Source organism: Castor canadensis, chromosome 7 (genome assembly GCF_047511655.1).
Source record: "Castor canadensis chromosome 7, mCasCan1.hap1v2, whole genome shotgun sequence".
In the NCBI taxonomy this organism is placed as follows: domain Eukaryota; kingdom Metazoa; phylum Chordata; class Mammalia; order Rodentia; family Castoridae; genus Castor; species Castor canadensis.
This window is the reverse complement of record NC_133392.1, coordinates 89,446,053-89,463,091: the sequence shown is the minus strand read 5'-3', so window position 1 is coordinate 89,463,091 and position 17,039 is coordinate 89,446,053. Positions and strand designations below refer to the sequence as shown.

The 17,039-nt window shown below is 37.2% G+C and overlaps 1 pseudogene; it reads left to right on the top strand.

Moving 5' to 3' along the window:
* LOC109674677 (calcium-activated chloride channel regulator 4-like) overlaps nucleotides 1–10,912 on the top strand; it is a 34,654-nt pseudogene extending 23,742 nt beyond the window's left edge.
* Nucleotides 10,913–17,039: the final 6,127 nt, after the last annotated feature.

Genomic DNA, 17,039 nt, shown 5'->3' with positions numbered 1-17,039 from the left:
ATTTCACGGTAGATTTTTCAATCTCTTTAATGAATGTCATTGGAATTTTGATGGGAATTGCATTAAACATATAGATTACTTTTGGGAGTATCGACATTTTTACTATGTTGATTCTAACAATTCATGAGCATGGGAGATCTCTCTACTTTCTATAGTCTTCCTCAATCTCTTTCTTCAGAAATGTAGAGTTTTCCTTGGAGAGGTCTTTCACATCTTTTGTTAGGTTTACACCTAGGTATTTGATTTTTTTTGAGGCTATTGTAAATGAAACTGTTTCCCTACATGCTTTTTCAGTTTGCTCATTGTTAGTGTATAGAAATGCTAATGATTTTTCTATGTTGATTTTATATCCTGCTACCTTGCTATAGCTATTGATGATGTCTAGAAGCTTCTGAGTAGAGTTTTTTGGGTCATTAAGGTATAATATCATGTCATCTGCAAATAGGGATATTTTGACAGTTTCTTTACCTATTTGTATTCCTTTTATTCCTTCTTCTTGCCTAATTGCTCTGGCTAGGAATTCCAGTACTATGTTGAATAGGAATAGGAGTGGAGATAGTGGGCATCCTTGTCTTGTTTTGCCAGGGGTCTGTTGATCTTCTTTATTTTTGCAAAGAAACAGCTTTTTGTTTCATTTTCATTAACTTCCAGGAACCTTTTAATTTCCTCTTCTATTTGATCAATGACCCTTTCATCATTGAGCAATGTGTTGTTCAGCTTCCAATTGTTTGCATTTTTTTTACTGTTGTTTTTGTTGTTGATTTCTAGTTTAATGCATTGTGATCAGATAGAATGCATGGTATTATTTCTATTTTCTTATATTTGCTGAGGCTTGCTTTGTTCCCTAAGATATGATGAATTTTGGTGAAGGTTCCATGAGCTGCACAGAAGAATGTATATTGTGCAGCAGTTGGATGAAATATTCTGTAGACATCAGCTAGGTCCATTTGATCTATGGTGTGATTTAGTTCTAGGATTTCTTTATTGATTTTTTTGTTTGGATGACATATCTATTGGTGATAGGGGGGTATTAAAGTCTCCCACTACCACTGTGTTGGAGTCTATAAATGTGTTAAGTCCTTCAGAGTATGTTTGATGAAACTGGGTGCATTGACATTGCGTGCATATAAGTCGATAATTGTTATTTACTTTTGGTGTATTTCCCCTTTTATTAGTATGGAGTATCCTTTTTTATCTCACTTGATCGATGTAAGTTTGAAGTCTACTTTCTCTGAGATAAGTATTGTTACCCCTGCCTGTTTTCAGGAGCCATTGGCTTGGTAAATCTTTTTCCATCCTTTCACACTAAGCCAGTGCTTATTTGGGTCAATGAGGTGGGTCTCTGTAGGCAGCAGATTGTTGGATATTCCTTTTTAATCCAGTTTGCCAAATAGTGTATTTTGATGTGGGAATTAAGTCCATTAACATTCAGTGTTAGTATTGATCGGTATGTGGTGATCCTTGTTACGTAGTTGTCTTTGTTGATTAAGAGTTTGATTGTGTGTAGCTGAATCAATATTACTCTCTACTTTCTTGCCTTTCTTCTCCTGTGGTTTGGTACTGCCTGCCCTTTCATGGTTTGTTTGCTCACTTTCTGTGTGCAGAATTCCTTGGAGAATCTTTTGTAGTGGTGGCTTGGTGGTCATATATTGTTTTAGTTTCTGCTTATCATGGAAGACTTTTATTGCTCCATCTATTTTGAATGATAGTTTTTCTGGGTAGAGTATCCTAGGATTGAAGTTGTTTTCATTCAGTGCCTAAAAGACCTCACTCCATGCTTTTCTTGCTTTTAAGGTTTCCACTGAGAAATTTGTAGTGATTTTAATGGGTTTACCTTTGTATGTTACTTGTTTTTTCTCTCTAACAGCCTTCAATATTCTTTCTCTAGTCTCTGTTCTTGTTGTTTTAATGATAATATGCCATGGGGTAGTTCTATTTTGGTTAAGTCTGATAGGTATTCTGGAGGCTTCCTGTACCTGAATGGGCCTTTGGTTTTTCCTTTAATTGCCATTTCATCTTCACATTCTGAGATTCTGTCTTCTGTTTGTTCTGTTCTTCTGGAATGGCCTTCCATTTAGTTTTGTATTTCTGTTTCATTCTTTTTTCTGAGGTTTTCCATATCATGGGTCACTTCCTCTATAATATTGTCAATTTTCACCCTTAATTCATTTATCTCTCTATTTATAGTGTTCTCTGTTTCAGTTTGGTGTTTATTTAGGGCTCATATGATTTCATTTATTTGTTTTTGTGTTTTTTTCATATTCTTTATTTTTGTTGTCTTGGAATTTCTTGAGTGCTTCCTGTATGTTTCGGTTAACCATGTCTAGTAACAAGTATGAAATTCTTATTAATTACTTGTGGTATTTCTTCTTTCATTGTGTTCTGGGGGCTTCATTGGGTTCTTTGGTATAGTTTATCTTTGTTTTGTTGGAGTCTGGATCTGGGTATCTGTTTTCTTCATTTTTCTCTGAATCCTGTACTAATTTATTTTTGGGGGGAGAATGGTTTCCATCCTTTCTTTGTCTTCCCATGTTTCCACTAGGTACCATTTCTGTTCCTGGAGGTAGTATTTGCTGAGTTACAATATTAATACTAACAAAACCAAGAAAGCAGGAGAAAAAAGAGAAAGAAAATGAAAAAAAAAGAGAAAAAATGGGAGAGATGGAGGATGATCAAACAGCAAACCAGACAGCCAAACACTTAAAGAAAGGCAAAAAAAAAAAAAAAAAAAACACCAGTTCTGGAACAGTAGAATTACAGTCTTAGTTGCTCTGATGTTATTCCTTTAGCATCCGGTTAAACTATTTTTTAGCTATAACCAAATTATAAAATAAGTAGTAAAATACTAATTTTTTTCTTATTTCATAAGTTTGGTTAAGGGATAACACTAAAACCTAATAATATCAAATTTTCCACCAAAAATAAACTTTGTCCAACTTTTTACATTTCTATTAGTTTATAACAGTTGTACAGGATGTTTCATTGTGATTCAGCCTATTTTTTTGATGAATGAATTTTTTAAAATCTTATGTTTCAACTTTTCTACATTCTTCACTGTTATGAATTAAATTTAGACAATGAACTCAAGCACTAGTTCAGAATGTGCTTGGAGGGAATGTACCTTAGAAATGAATACTAGAAACTCAGGGTAAATAATAATGGTGTGTATGCAAGCCTAGGGCTTTCCCCACCTCTTCAACCACTTTTTGCCCACAGATTATTAATTTTATTCACATCTCTACTGAACTCAATTTTTTTTCTTGTCAGTGTCTTGATAGCAGCACCATGTCTTGTTACTTAGATTCAAAAACTTTAAATAAACTTTTGTTCTTTAATTCATGTCCTATGTACAATGTCAACACAGCCTGTTTTCATCAAAATATGTTTTAGGAAAATCTGTTTCCCTTCTTTTCACTGCCACAACTCTGTGTCATGTTTCTTTATGCCAAGACTTCCATCTTCAATTTTCCAATGCATCAAGTCAGCTACATTAAAATTTGCCTGGATAACCTAAACAACCCTATTTTTCTCTTCTTCCCAACAATAAAGAGAACAGAAGTAACAGAATGTAGATTTAGGGTATATGCAGATTTGTTTGGAGATCTGGTATGTAGACTTCTCGAGTTAAATGTTCATCCTGCTCCTGGTGGAGCAGGTCAAGCAGTAAAAGTGCCTGCCTCACAAGCCTGAAGCCCTGATTTCAAACCTTAGTGCTCTCAAAAAAAAAGAAAAAGAAAAAGAAAATTACCAGGCACTGGTGCTCACACCTATAATCCTAGCTACTTAGGAGGCAGAGACTAGAATAGCAAATCAAAGACAGCACATGGGAACAGTTCCAAAAACCCTATCTCAATAATACACATCACAAAAAAGTGAGGTGGCTCAAGTGGTAGAGCACCTGCCTAGCAAGCATGAGGACCTGAGTTCAAAACCCAGTAATCCCCACACCCCAAAAAAATAAAATCATCCTAACATGACCATGTATGAAGAATAAATTAAAGGTCATTCCTCAGGTTTTCAACCTGACTGATGAAAAGAACAGTGCTACTACAGTCTGAAAGTGACAAGTAAGGAAAGAGAACTGATTTTGAACATATTATTAACACTGTTTTGGCTTTAAAAATTTAGAACAGATGCTGGGAACTCCAAATGCAATTTTCCAAAGATATTTAATTTTTTTATTATTATTCATATGTGCATACAAGGCTTGGGTCATTTCTCCCCTTCCAAAGACATTTAAAAGTTTAAGAGCAAAATATGGAAAAATCAGCTAGAAATTAGAAATTTGCATGCAAAAGTGCTCAAAACTATAATAATGGATGTTTTTAATAATAGACGCTTTCACAGGTGTGGAAGAAATAAGGAATAAAATTTTGTTCTCACACTTGGAATATCTATGACAGTTTCTTAAATAGAGAAATAAAAAAAAGAAAGCAAACTTTTGTGAGGTTAATCTGTACTCATGTACTTTATAGGCAGAAATAATAGAAGAAATAGTGACTGATTAGAAGCATGTTACAATAATATCAATTGATAAGAACATGGGCTTGGGTAGTGGCAGCTGGAGTACAAAGGAAAGCCCATATCTCACACTTTTGTCCTCTAGTACTACCAAAACCATCTTATTTTCTTAGCCTTTCCTGATAAGGAGTCAAAAATGGCATTTACATTCAAATTTAACTCATGTCCACTCAAAGACATGTACTTGACACAGGACTAAGATTTTTGTCATAACAATATTTCAAAGCAGAATTCAGTGTCTTCTATCAGCATAGGACTAAAGCTGTTTTTGATTGAGGACTGAGTTGGAGTAGAAATACAATTTCCTATTGTTCCTGAAATGGTGCCCCCTAGGAATCACCTGGTGAGTAGATAAAGATGGATCTCCCTGGGACTTCATGTTAGGTGAAATAAACAAAGCACAAAAACACAAGTGCGCATGATCTAACATGGGGCATCTAAAAAAGTTCAACTCAAAGAAGCAAAGAAGGAAATTATTACAAGTAGCTGGTGGAGTGTAAAGGTTGGAGAGATATTAGGTAAAGGACACAAAATTTCAATCAGATAGGAGAAATAAGTTCAAGAGATCTATTACACAAACGTGGTGCTATAATTAAATAACATGCATTGTAATTTTGAAAAGAGCCAAGGTGGTTGAGTTAATTGATTTTACCACAAAAAAAAACAGAGTATAAGTATAGAAGATTATGGTAATTAGCTTGATTTAGCTCTTCCATAATATATGCATATTTCAAAACATCATGCTGTACATGTAAATACATACAATTTTTGTGACTTAAGAAAATAAACAAAAAAGTAGACTCTTTCAGACTATCTGCAAAGACTTGAATAACTTTTTAAATCTCCTCTCAGAAAGTCTCATCTTTTACTTTCTCTCTTCTCAAGATTTCATTGTATGTTTCTTGCTGCATGTATTTCCTGTTATTGGTTCTCCCTCTGTCTAATGTGAAAAATTATTTCAAGATTCCACATTAGGAAAATATCCATGAGTGTTTGTCTTAGTTATTTATTAGTCTTCACTTTAGCTCTGAGGCCTTGACTCTGTCTCTACTTAAATATTCTAGTCACAGCCCAATTAACTTTCAGAAATATTACAGTATAAGGTGGTATGCCATATGTAAGCTTGTTCTAGACCAAAAATTAAGAGTTATCTTTAAAAGAAAAGAGAATAAAATTATTCTTTTCTGCAGTCATTCATTTTTAAATATAATTAAACAGCTGGAAAGTAAGGGATCAACATTGAACAGTGATTCCTGGATGAATGACACTGTAATCACTGACAGCACCATGGGAAAGGACACATTCTTTCAAGTCACATGGAGCAAACAGCCTCCCAAAATTTCTCTCTGGAATCCCAATGGAACAGCAGTCACAAATTCCATAGTGGACACTGCTTCCAAAATGGCCTATCTTACTATTCCAGGAACTGCACAGGTAAGCAATCAGTTGTTTGAATGCCTCTGAAATATTTTTTAGCTGAAAATCAATTGTTTTATGTCATAAATATGTCAAAGATTATATCATCTTGGAAATTAAGATAAAATACTGTGCACTTTTCTGGCCTGTGGGATCCTAATAGTTATAATGGCAAAGAACAGGAAGGATGAAAGAAAGAAGACAGGGAGTCTAAGAACCATAAGGACGAAGTATAGGAAGAATTTGTGTAAGTTGGTGTAGAGACAGCTACAGAGCCCTTCCTTCCTAATGCTACCAGGGTCATAGAATCTGTGACTCTGAAGGTAGCAAAAAGGCCAAAACTGAGGCAATTTTTATAGGCAAGATGTTACAAGGTATAGATACCATGCATAGCACTCGCTGGTGACTTCCCTAAACTCCCTCAGTTTACATCCTTTTAAAACCTGAAAACCCTCAAAGCCTGTTTTTTTCACCACACTTTTGCAATTTTACAATTGCATAACGGAAACAAGGATAGTTTGACTCTGGATACTTACTGTATATTTCCATCAACAATTTCAGGTGGGCATTTGGACTTACCATCTTCAGGCCAAAGCAAACTCAGAAACACTAACTATGACAGTGACTTCTCGGGCAGCAAGTTCTTCTGTGCCTCCGATCACAGTGAATGCTAAAATGAATAAAAACTCCAACAGCTTCCCCAACCCAATGATTGTTTACGCAGAAGTTCTACAGGGCTATATACCTATCATTGGAGCCAGTGTGACAGCTATCATTGAATCAAACAAAGGAAACACAAAAGTTTTGGAACTTTTGGATAATGGAGCAGGTAATTCACAGGCTTTAGGAATAAGTTGATGTTTTCTTATCTGGGATTTGTATGTGTCTCTGTGACAAAGTTGAGCAGTAAGACAGGCACGAAAACAATTGAGAAGGATAGTGATGGAATAGCAGGACCATCAGGTAAAACCTACAAAGTGCTTAGTAAGAGGCTTGCACATTGTAACTTTCCAATAAATATTATTTATTGTCATCATTTTTGTCTGCCATCAGGACAGTCAATACCTATCACCAGTTAACAATGTCTCATTCAGAAGGTTGAGACAGAATCAAGAATTCTGGGCAATTCTTTTTAGGGCAGGCATCATCAAGAACATCTGGAGCTGGTGGAGCTGGTCAAGTGGTACAGCACCTGCCTAGCAAGCTTGTAGCCCTGAGTTTAAACCCCAGTACTACAAAAAGACGGGGGTAGAAGGAATGGAAGGAAGGAAAGAAGGAAGGAAGGAAGAGAAGAAGAAAAAGGGAGGGAGGGAGGGAGGGAGGGAAGGAAGGAACGAGGGAAGGAAGAAAGGAGGGAAAGAAGGGAGAAAGGAAGGAAGAATTGAAAGAAGGAAGGAAGGGCAGAAGTAAGAAAATCTGGGCAGAGAGGGCAAAACAAATCAGCCAGGTAGAATAAGGTGGTAGAATCTAGGCCCCTACAGGGAAAGCGAGAGGAGCAAATGTATTTCTCAAAAGCTGGAACAAAGCACGAACAGAATTCTGAGAACTGAGGCCCAGGGCAGCTAGGACTGCCACAGAAGGAGGACTCATCACTGGCGCATCAGGTGCCAGGTCTGACTGGACAAAAGCAGGAAACAGTGCTGGCCAGTCTCTTCTCCCTGGTCTGGATGGATGAGTGGTGCATAAAAACCTTTATCCAGAGTCTGGATTGTTCTGGGAACTGAATCCTCTGCTTGAGATTGGTGTGCAATTTGATACGCTTCTGAATTATTGCAAGTTTCTGTCAGTACCTTTTGTGATGTAATTTCTTCAGTCATTTTATAATCCTGTCTTCAGCTAGTGGACGAAATGTTCTTTGGTGCAACTCAATGTCTTCTTGAAGCACAACAATATTTGCACCACTATTCCCTTCTCTTCATTTCATTTCCACAAACCCATCTACAGTGCATAAAGCTCACCTGCATCTCATTTCACTTCTTAACATTCTGCCATGAGAGCGTTTAGCTAATTGAAGAACAAGCTAATTTAGGATGCCTTTAGAGGATTGTTAACATACAGAATGCTGAGGGCTTTCCCTCAACAAGTCTAAAAGTTCCAGATTTTTAGTGTGGTACAGATACAGCTGGTACAAGGACCTTGCTTTAACGTCCTCTGCTTAGAGTATTTCCCCTAGGAAATGTGTTTTGCAATTTAAAAACTCACTCCAATGCTGGTCATAATCAAGAAGTTCATTTATGATACAGTTTTTCTGAGTTCCTCCAAATGTTTATTCCCACAGTAGATGGGGGTTTCCTCTGACAGACCAGAGTTAATTAATTGATCAGGAGAGTGCAATATGAAAAAAAAGACTTGTTGAAGAGAAATAACTAATTTTAGTTAACTGTACTGAGAATGAAGTCCTTCACAAAGATACTTTTTCCTAAGTGAAGACAATTTTGACTGAAAAATGACATGATATGATCAAATAAAGTTAACTGATGGTAAATGGATAGAATTGGAGAACATCATTCTGAGTGAGGTTAGTCTGGCCCAAAAGACCAAAAATCATATGTTCTCCCTCATATGCAGACATTAGATCAAGGGCAAACACAACAATGGGATTGGACTTTGAGCACATGATAAAAGCGAGAGCACAAAAGGGAGGGGTGAGGATAGGTAAGACACCTAAAAAACTAGCTAGCATTTGTTGCCCTCAACGCAGAGAAACTAAAGCAGATACCTTAAAGCAACTGAGGCCAATAGGAAAAGGGGAACAGGTACTAGAGAAAAGGTTAGATCAAGAAGAATTAACCTAGAAGGTAACACACATGCACAGGAAATTAATGTGAGTCAACTCCCTGTATAGCTATCCTTATCTCAACGAGCAAAAACCCTTGTTTCTTCCTATTATTGCTTATACTCTCTCTACAACAAAATTAGAGATAAGGGTAAAATAGTTTCTGCTGGGTATTGAGGGGGTGGGGGGGATAGGGAGGGAGTGGAGTGGATGGTAAGGGAGAGGGTGGGGGCAGGGGAGAGAAATGACCCAAGCATTGTATGCACATATGAATAAAAAAACATAAAAACAAATAAATAAATAAAAAATAAAGTTAACTGAAAGCAAGTACATTGGCAGAGAAATTGTAAGAAAAGTAGTGTGATCTGTTTATAAACTGATAGGAACAGAAAGATGAGGTACTTCAGAATGCATTATACATACACAAGTTTCCTTCTGTGTAGATGTGTTATGAGGATATATAGGTATCAAAATTACTCAAGTCATCAACTCAACAGTGTAATGTTTTGGCAGGACATGATAGAAATATTCTTCAAAGGTCAAAGGCAGAATACCAAGTTATGCTTATAGAAGCCAGTGCTTGTCTTAGAAAATGCATGAACTTGTCTTTTCATTTACAGTCTTAGCTTATTTCTTCATTTCTGTAACAAGGTGCTGACGCTTTCAAAAATGATGGAGTCTACTCCAGGTATTTTACAGCTTATTCAGACAATGGCAGATATGGCTCAAAAGTGAGGGCTCATGGAGGAACAAACTCTGCCAGGCAAAGCTTTCAGCATCCAGCAAATAGAGCCGCCTTCATACCAGGCTGGGTAGTGAATGGTGAGTAGCTCGTGTTATCTAAAATCCAGTCAGAGCTTAAAAATATTTGTGACTTTATATAACTAAGTCTTCAAACATTTTACAACTCAAAGTATAGCCTTTTCTATTTCTACATTGATGTTCTGGTGTTGGTGGAGTGGCTCAAGTGGTAGACTGCCTGCCTAGCAAGCATGAATTCCTGAGTTCAAACCCCAGCTCCACAAAGTAAAAAAAAAATGAAATTCTCAGATAATTGCCTCCAAATTTATCTTAATTTTGGAAAACAGCCTGATACCGCATAAGAACTCAAAGCCTGTCAGCTGGTGTAATTAATGTTACTGTGGAATATTTTAATGATATCAGCAGTCATATGCCCAATTTTCAGTTCAAGACAAAGAAAATGATCCAATATGTGGCAGGATTTATCCTTTAGATGACAGGTGCTGTAGAATAAACATTTATTTGAAATGTTCTTATTGAGTCAAAAGGAAAAATGCATAGAGTAAAGTGATGATAAGCATTAAGAACACATTTTTTTTCTAGCTTTCCTTGTCTGGTCCCTTATCTTGCAACATTTTGGTGCTTTTCATTAGCAATTGGAAAACAATCAGAAGTATTATTCCTTAGCACTTACGGGAGGGAGGGAGGGACCTGGCGCAGTGGTTGGAAAGGAACTTGGAATGATATCCCCTAATATATCCCTAGGTTCAAGATAATTTAAAATAAACAAATGCTTGTTTTAAAAGCATATGTTAAATTGTGTGACATTGTTCTCATTTAGTGCAGTCTTCATTCCAAAATAATTTGTTATCCAAAGTTATCCTACAACTTCCTGGTAAGAATGCCAAAGGAAAAATTCTCCTACCCATTGAATACTTACGATTGTGTCACAGCACTTGGTAAAAAATAGCTATACATATGAAAATACAAAAACATGAAAGGTATGAAGGATTGGGAAGGTGAGTCATTGAGTTCAAAAAATACTAGTACATTTTGCCCCCTTTAAACTAGGGAATTTTTAATGCAGGGGAAATCAAGCGGAACCCACCAAGACCTGAAACTGACGATGCTCAGACAGTGCTGGAGAGTTTCAGCAGAACAGCAACTGGAGATGCGTTTGTGATGTCAGATGTTCCCAGTGGTCCATTGCCTGATCTGTTCCCACCAAGTCAAATCACAGACCTTCATGCCACACTCGATGGGGACAACATCAATCTCACATGGACAGCACCAGGAGATGATTTTGATGTTGGAACAGGTAAGAACGGTGTCATGCAGTTTGACTTGAGTGAAAGGAGCTCATTAAAAAGCAAGGGTGTTTTTATTGGTGGGTTAGGGAAGAACACTTTTTCACTGACAGCTCAGCAAAGTATGAATTTTCTAATCTGATTCCCTTGAATAATCAAACATGATAAATTTTAACCTGGTCCTACTTTTCATACAAAGATAGTGCATTTGGCAGAGCTTAAAAGTCAGAATTCTGGGCTGGAGGTATGACTCAAAAAGAGGCAGAGCACCTGCCTAGCAAACATGAGGCCTGAGTTCAAACTCCAGTACCACAAAAAAACAGTAGGTCAGAACTTAGCCAGGCATGATGTATACCCCCATAATCCCGCACTTGGGAGGCTAAGGGAGTAGGATCATGAGTTCCAGGTTAGTCTGGGATATGTAATGAGAATCTGTCTCTCAAAACATCTGTTAATAATAATAATACAATAATGATAAATTAAAGAAAAGGAGATACTCAGCTTTTATTGAAAAGTCAGACTTTTGATATAAACATGTACTTTGCATAGCTAAATAACATTTTGAGAATAAATGGAAAGAAATTTAACATGAATGCTACTTACTAAACCATGTGTAACTTTTCTTTCTTAGTTCAAGAGTATGTCATATGAATAAGTGGGAATATCACTGACCTAAGAAACAATTTTGATGATGCTCTTCAAGTTAACACTTCTGACCTGGTACCAAGGGAGGCCAACTCTGAGGAAACCTTTGTTTTTAAAACAGGAAAAATCTCAGAAGAAAATGCAACCCATATATTCATTCCCATTCAAAGTGTAGACAAAAGCAATTTGACATCAAAATCATCCAACTTTGCACAAGTGGCTTTCTCTGTCTCTCAAGGAGATCCGAGTGCTGGAAGTGGTTCTAGTTCTGGAGTTAATACTATGACTGTGGTGTTGTCAGTGATAGGAGCTGTGCTAGTTGTTACCATTATTGTAAGTGCCACTATTTGTATCTTAAATAAAAGAAATTCTTCAAGGAGACCTAGAACAGCATTTAAAAAAAAAAACAGAAAAAGCAGAAGTAAAGGATATTCCTGAATTTTTAATTGAAGTTGTGTGATCATGACTCATAAATACAATCTTAAAAGGTCTAAAATGAAAATTTGGTTAAATATAACTATCAATGGATATGTGAAAAACTGTGAATATTAAAGTTTAATCATTTTACTTCTTCTTTTTTATATATCATAATTAGTGATAAGTAAATTTTTTTCTTATTGATTCCAGTTGAATATTATTTTTTTAATGATGCAAATGTTTTCTGAAATATTCTAACGCTCATGAAGAAGTGAAAGTTATCTATTTGAGTAGCCAAAAGAAAAGCAAATAAACAATATTTGGAGTAAATGAATGGAGACTTGGTGCTATTAGGATAAATTGATGGTATTATATTCACCTAAAATCCACAATTGTACACAATAATAGCTAAGGTCACGTTTGCTGTAATTCATGGACATAGACAAAAGTAAAAAAAATTCTGATACCACCTGTCAAATCATAGTGTTTCCTCTTTTTTGCTGCACTGAGGTTTGAACTCAGGGCCTCATGCTTGCTAAGCAGGTGCTCTTATTGCTGGATCCACTCTGCCAGCCCTCATAGTATTTCCTGACTTCAGTTTAACATAAATGTGCATCTATCTTTCTTTTCCCTCTACAGCTGTACTTGTCCAAGTACTCTTTCTTTCATCATAGATGCAATTGTTGAAGCTTCTGCTCTACTGACTTTGTTCTTATAGAAAGAAAGCAAAATATGCTAGAAACATGTTTTAACTCATCATTCAGTATCATAGCCTATGGATCACAACCATATTGATTTAAAAAACCAATTAAGGAGAAAATGTAGGTTGAGAAGAGCAAGTTCAGGTGGTAGATCATATTTATAGCCATTTCTGAGTCCAGATTTCCAAGAATATGGTTTTCTTGTTCTTCAAACTTGTGGTTTTCTCACTTTGCACAGAGAATTTTACTATGATAATTCTCAAGGAACAGGAACAGCATGCACGCATTTACAGCTGTGTGTCATGTATCCTTAGCAGATGTTACTTGCTGATTTGGAAGTAAAAAGGAAAGTCACATAAATATAGTCCAAACACGATCTTTCAACATAGACTAGACTTTTTGACATGCATAATTAATTTAATCTGACTGCCAAGGTTCACAAAAGGGCCTGTGGTTTAAACTGGAGGCGATAAAAAGAACAAGGAAGGAGGGAGTAAATGGTAGTCTCACAGCATTCCTAGCAAAATGAGCTGTCCACTAGGGCATTTGGGGACTGTGACATTGAGGAGAAGGTCTATTGACACTGCTAGCTCTTCTAGCAGGCTAGCACCTGTTCATCCAGGTCTAATGGGTAGAGACGTGCAGGTGGATATGGAGAAAATGGAGGTAAAGAGGAAGTGTTAGACACCTGGCCTTTTAACAAGAGGAGAATGAAAGCCTGAAATTCTGTACCAGCAACAGAGATACTTTCACTGTGCCCTTCCCACCCATCTACTCCAAATTTCTGAAAGCAAAGCCTACAAACCTGGTTATTTCCCTCCCTCATATTACAGTGCTCAGATGGGTTCCAGTGGTAGGCTATCTCCTACCAGGTCAGGTCCTGATTTAGTTTATTGCCAAGTCTGCATCAAGTAGCCAGATATGAACTAAGAAGAATAAGAAAACTAAATGGCAATCATAGTTATAGTTACGACAAGCTATACAACTTATATTGCCATACAAAATGAAAATGAGAGCCCTCTGCTTAAAAATTAATCAGAATTTCAAGACAACAAGAGCAAAGAGCTAAACCAGTTCAGAGCCCATCTAAGCACAGAGCCCCTAATATCTGCACAGACCCAGTGCACACAAAGCCAGCTCTGCAGTACTGTAGCAAAAATTACCAATTGCAACTGAAATATAGATTATTGGCATGAATTGTCCATTAAAGCCACATCGTACATTTTATGGTCTAATAGCTGGTCTAGTGATCATGAAAATACCAGGTTTGGGAAGAGAAGCTTAGGCCCATTGCCTCTGGCAGTGAATTTAGGAAAAGAAAATAAATCTAAGACATTCCAGTGAGGAAGTGTGGCAGCCCCATTTGAGAAAGGACAGCTCCTACATCAACCTCACAGATTCAAATGTCTGCAAACACAAAGCCTGAGTTTAAAAACACCAGTACCACCAAATAAAGAGAAAAAAAGCCTCTACCAAGAGTCATCCAAGTGGAGGAAGCCCCTCGAGGTGGTAATATACAGTGTCACAGACCAAACAACTGTTCCCAGTGGACTGTGCAAGCTGTAGTACTTAGAAAAGTCACACATTCACAGTCTCAGGTGCTCAGCCAAGACCGAAGGAACTACTGTCCATCCTTCTACTGGTGCTTTTCCAGAGTGTCCACCAGACCCTGTGAAAAAGGTGGGGCCCAAAACATGGTACCTAACGAACATTTACACCAGCATAAAAATAGGACTATGAAGAGCTGAATACCTGCTGATATGTGGTGAAACAGAAAAGTCAGTGGCTAGCATGCAAAATGGTTTCCCAAGATGCACAAGTCCTTCACCACACTGTGTATTTCCTTCCCTCGTTGGGTTTGGACAGGCTGAATGATTTGTCTTAATTAACAGAATGTAGCTGACCTGCCTTGTCAAAATCCAGCTATGCAAATGCAGGAAAACACTGAAGGTTCTAAGACTACCTGCAGAAGAGTCCATGCTTTCCAGTAAAGCCTCTAGATTTTCCATTTGCAATCACCAGACTCCAAGCTTGACCAGGAAATGAAACTGCCATTTAAGCCAGTAAACAACAGAATCATGGAAAAAATAAAGTTATTGTCTTAAGCCACTAAATTTAGGGATGGCTCAGTACACAGTGGTAGATTTGCAAAATAAGTAACAACTTTATTAGTCCCTATCAGGAAAATGAAATGATGAATATAACAGAGCAGGAAATGTATCACAGGAATTAGATTAGGGAACTAAAGAACTGAAGAAAGGAGTTGAAGGAGGAGAAAAAATTACTAGCAAGATTACATGAGTTACGAAAGTTAGTGTTAGATACTGGAATCTAGGCAGTCAAGGAATTGCAGTGGGACATGAAGGCAGGGATGCAGAAGTCTATGGAGACCGTTGCCTCTGCATAGCTACCTCCTCAACAGGTTTGTAGCCAAGAGTCTTGTACTGGGCCTCGTGGGTCAGCAAGGTCAGCATTCAGGAAGAGTCAGACATGGAAGTAGAGATGAGCAAAGATGCAGCATCTGCATCAGTTTCTTACTGCCTATTTTTATGCTGTTCGTTAGGCACCATGTTTTGGGACCCTCCCTTTACACAAGCCCTGGTGGGTACTCTGGACAAAGCACCAGTAGAAGGATGGACAGTAGTTCCTTCCATCTTCACTGAGCAACTGAGACTGTGAATGTCTCACAACTTCACACAGTTACTACTGCTGCTTTATTTCTGATTTCTCATTTCAAGAATTAATCTTTTGACCAACCCAACACTAACTCCTGTGGTTTCTGGGAAATGTAGTTCTAAGTTACCCGAGACATCTTAGCAAAGTCTCTACAATCACAAAATTTGCAACTGTGACTTACTGTGGCACAGCAAGGAATTTGCTTATGTGGTGGTGAGTACCACATAAGTGCCCCTAGCCTAACGAAAAAAAAGGCAACAAGCTGGAAGCTATGAGCTCCTCTGAAATGAGGGGCAGCCTTGACTACAAAACATAAAAACACAGAGATGACCACCAAAGAGCATCACAAATATATTAAGGATGGAAATAAGAGATTTTTGGGTAAAGAAAAAATGGAGGTTGGGTAAATAGAGAAAGGTATACATATAAACTTAAGAATCTTGACAGTGAAGTATGCCTAGGAGTTAGAAGTGATGTGATTAAAAGAACTTTAATTTGTAGAACAAGGAAGTATTACAGAAATGGTTTATTAAACCTATTATAAAAATAGTAACTATTTTTAACTATGTTTATGTAAAATTAATGGAAATTAACATATTTTTGAGTCAGAATTTGGTATACATTTGAACTGTGTGGCTGGAGGTGTAATAAAGCACTTGCCTAGCGTGCATGAGGCCCTGGGTTCACTCCCAAGCACTGCAAAAGTGAAAAATAAAATAGAATATATGAACAGAGATTAGCTTTAGTTTTCTCATTAGTAAAAATGGGGATAATACCCCTCTCCAACTGTATGGATCCCATTAGACAATAGCAAGTGCTTGGTCCCATTGCTGAATATGATCAGTGCTCAATTCATGACATCGTTCCTATTAAGAAGTATTGTACTTCTGTCCTTGAAATTCAAGGATCATCCAGAGGGTCATTGTCTATCAGTTATTTAATTTCTTAATCTTTTCTTAATTTGTCATCACTCTGATATAGGTGCTACGGAAAGATTGATGAATGAAAAAGACACACTAGCTCTCATGGAGGCCACAGTCTAGCAGGAAAGATAAATATTAAACAAACACATGAAATAACTAATTAGAAGTTTTTGAAGTGATTTGATTTTCATTCAGTTACTGTATCTACACAAAATTCACGAAGTCCATCACAAATAAAATCACATCCTTCTTACACCATTCATTTTTAGATTATCAAGGTGCCCACAGATTTTTCCCTCAACAAAGGACACTTCCTATTGAAGCAGAATGTAATTTGGTAATCATCTGAATCCCATTTTGCCAAAACCAATTAGGATGGCCCAAGTCTGAAGACAAAAAGGTATTCCACACCTCAGATTCCAAGCTTAGAAAATTTTCAATGTCAATTCTTCCTATTAAGTGAGAAACACTGAGTCAACAAAACCTTCACAACCACTACCCACCATTTCCACTACACTAACCACCTCTCGATACAGAAGAAGATTAGGACAGAGAAATTGGTTGATGGATTCAGGCAGTGCAGTGTTTGAAAAGAACTCCCAAGTACAGTGTGAATCTCAGGAGGCCCATAAATCAGGAGATGGTAAACCTCACACACCAACACTGCTGGGCCACTAGATAGGCAGAGTTTTTGATGCTGTTGAAATTGAAGAAATGAGCAGGAGGAAGATGATGGGGAAGACATGTTTGTAGGTGGGATCACCTTCCTATACTAAGGATTTCACATGTTTGATACACCAAGGAGTGTAGAAATTCTTATTAAAGGTTGACACTGGAGATGGTGGCTGAGCTTACTCAACATGAGGTCTCCCATGACAAGAAGCTGTGCAGAAAGAAGGCCTTCCATATTTGTTTG